This window comes from Melampsora larici-populina (assembly GCF_000204055.1).
Source record: "Melampsora larici-populina 98AG31 unplaced genomic scaffold MELLAscaffold_113, whole genome shotgun sequence".
NCBI lineage: Eukaryota > Fungi > Basidiomycota > Pucciniomycetes > Pucciniales > Melampsoraceae > Melampsora > Melampsora laricis-populina.
The window spans coordinates 126185-129464 of record NW_006768877.1 but is presented as its reverse complement, the minus strand read 5'-3'; positions in this window follow the sequence as shown (position 1 = coordinate 129464).

The window sequence follows — 3280 nt, the reverse complement described above, 5'->3', positions numbered from 1 at the left end:
GTGGTGATAGTTTGAGAGGTGTCAATGCCTTCTCAAGTTTTTTTTGGTTCTTTGGTCAAATCTGGGACATGTCAGTAAAAAGTGTTCTACACTGTCAAGGCCTTCTTGGCAATTGCATCCTGGATTGCCCTGTTGTTTAAATTTATATAAGTAGTGATTGAGGTGAACATGTCCTGACCTAAGTTGTGTAATTTGCTGATATTTGGTTTTTGTTGAGTTTTGAAATGCTCTTGAGGTGTTTTGAGGATTGAGGATTGTGTCCCAGTCTTTTTCTGTTGTCGGAAGTTATGAGTGAGGCTTGTTTTGTTTTCCATTGTTTGATTGCTGTGATGAAGCTTGACGCTGTCAGGGATTCTCTGAAGGTATTCGGAAGTTTCTTCTTTGCCATCCTGTTGGTGATTTTGTCCACAATTTCATTTCCGTGAACACCTGAGTGACCTGGACACCACCTTATTGTGCTGCGTAATTTTGGGAAGGCTTGGTACAGATAATTCATCTGTTTGTAAGTGTTTTTCCGATCATCCAAGTTGGTGATTGGTAGTTTGTTAGATTGTAAGTCTTTGATTACACTTTGATTATCCAGCAGAATTGATACTCTGCGAGTGTGTGGTGACGCGGTTTGGAGTGCCAGTATCAAACCCATTTGAACTCCACGGTATTCTCCTTGGAAGATACTATGGGTACGGGCTGGTCCTAGATGTGCAGTCAGAGAGGCATCAGTGTTTTTGCACCATGCCGCGGCTGCGGTGGTACTTGATGGGATGCGTGATCCATCTGTGAAGATGACCACGTGCTCTAAAGTTGCCATAAGCTTGTTGGCCTCCGCTTTTGCAATGTGTTTGTTTTCCTGGATTACTGTTGAGTAATTGGAAGGCCGTAAGAGGGTGTCAGTGGGGTCGAGTGGGATTTGTTGAATGAATTCTCCAAGTTCTTTGCTGATGTTGTGTTGGAAAAACCGGTGGTAAGGATTGTGGTGGCTTCTTGGATTTGAATTCTGCGCCTGTTTCACAAAATGAAAAATAGGGGAGTAGGGAGGTTTTGTCAGGGATGTTGCCATGAAGTTCATTACCTTGCTTTGTAATCAAATTTTTGGCGGGATGTTCTTGATATCATGGTGAAGGAAAATTGCCGGTGTTGAGGGTAACGCCCCTAAAGCCGCTCTAGCACATGTATTATCGATAACCATGAGTTGATTGATGAAGTGGGACGTTGGTGGTTCAAAAGGCAGCCATGCTGTGACTCCGTAATCAATTGCCGTGTGTACTGTGGTGGTCATTAAGATGCGCATCAGCTTTGGAGAGACTCCCCACTCTGTTTTAGAGAGTGAGGCTAAGAAACCTGCGCGCTTCTTTCCTTTTTCTAAGACATTACTGCGGTGTTGGTTGAAGTGTAGCTTCTCATCAATGATGATTCCAAGCCACTTTGCTTTTGATTCTGGGGCAATATTTAGTCTGTTGGAGAAATTGATGGTTTGCTTGTCTTGATTTGTTTTGTCTTTTTGTTTGAATAAAACCAAAAAGGTCTTGTTGATGTCAAAGATAGCACCATGGTCTTTTGCCCATACATTTTGGCGGTATGCTAAGGTGTGCATCTGCAATTTCAGGCGGTGGGTGTTGGAGGCAGTGGTTAGTAATACCACGTCGTTGATAAAACCTAGTGCTGTTGCGTTCCCGAGGTTGTCAGTAGTTTCTAGTAACACATTATTATATAGCAAATAAAGCAGGGGTGAAAGTGGGGAGCCTTGTGGGAGGCCGTGTTCCAGGCTGAACGGTTCTGATTCGAACCCGTTGAAGGCCATTATGGTGGACCGTTTTGAGAGGAATTGATGAATGATATTGATTGTTCTTGAGTCGAAAACTTCCTTCTCAAGGATAGATAACAATCTGGGATGGTGGACGGACGGGAATGCGGATTTAACATCTGCAAAAAGGGCTCCTACCATGTTCCCATTTGCCCATTCTCTCTTGATCCATGATACAAGGTGCAATAGGGCTTCGTGTCCTGATTTGTTGGGTCGGCCACCATAGTGTCCTTTGTGTAATAGTTTGAGGCGTTTGACCTGAGCTGATAGATGTTTGGTCAGTAGCTTTTCATATATCTTACTCAGGGTGATTAATAGAGCAATTGGTTGGTTCGCCGTCGCTTCCATATAGTTGGGGTTCGCAGGTTTGGGTATCCTCATCGTTTTGGCTTGTTTCCAATCATCCAGGATGAGCCCAGTAGATGTTACATGTAGGAAGAGAGCCCTGATTTGGCTTTTTGCTTGTTGCCACACTCTTTTCCAAACTGGCCAGTTTTGGATGAGGTCAGATCCCGGTGCTTTTAATGGCGGAATTTCTGAGATGAATGCTGAGATGTTCTCTTCGGTGAGATAGTCAAAAAATAGTGACATGGTCATTGCTGTTGTCCTTTTGTCGTCGTTGAGCGGGAAAGACAATACGTCTTTATCTGTGATTTGGCAAGGAGCTGTAGCTACACAAGTCGTTGAGAAGAGTAATTTAGCCTTCTCTTTGTTTTTGGAACATACTTTACCATCTTTTGTGATGAGCGTGTTGACTAGTGAAGAGGGTTGTCTTCCAGATGCAAATTTCTTTGCTTGGAAGAGGTTGTGGTGAATGAGCGTCAATAGGTACGTTTTCCAGCTATCTTCTTTCCGTTTGTCCATAGCTTTGTTGAATCTGTTTCGTGCCTTTTTGTACTGGGTTTGTGTTTCTTCAGTGTTGTTTACTTTGAGTTGTCTTTGCAGTTTGTTTGCTGACTTCCGAAGGGGGTCAAGGATTTCCGGCCTCCACCAATGTTTGTGTTTTCCCGGTGGAGGCTTGTTTGGGGTGTCACCGTGTCTGTGTAGGCTTTGCTAGTCAACGAGCGCTCACCAACTCCCTTTGAGGCAGGAAGGGAAGTCGTGCACGCTTGTCAACAAGCAAACACTACCTGGACACGGTGAGTTGTTGTTCAGAGCGTTTATGATTGAAGTTCTGAGGTCTCTGTCGTAAGCATTGATCTGGTCCTGTGTTTTTAGTTCTCTGACTTTTGGTAAGGCTGTAGTGAGTTCGGTTAAAAGGGAGGCTACCTGGACCTTATGCCAGTTTTTCCTTACTTGGTTATTACCCTTTACGTTTGTTGTTGAAGGTTGTGTTGCTTTGAAGGTTGTGATTAATGATTGATGATCAGATAAGTGGTTAGTGATGTGATCACTGTCTATGAGACATGTATGAACAGCATCATCAAATTGTTTGTTCACCCACACTAAATCAATAGTTGTGCCTTTGGTATTGGCCGC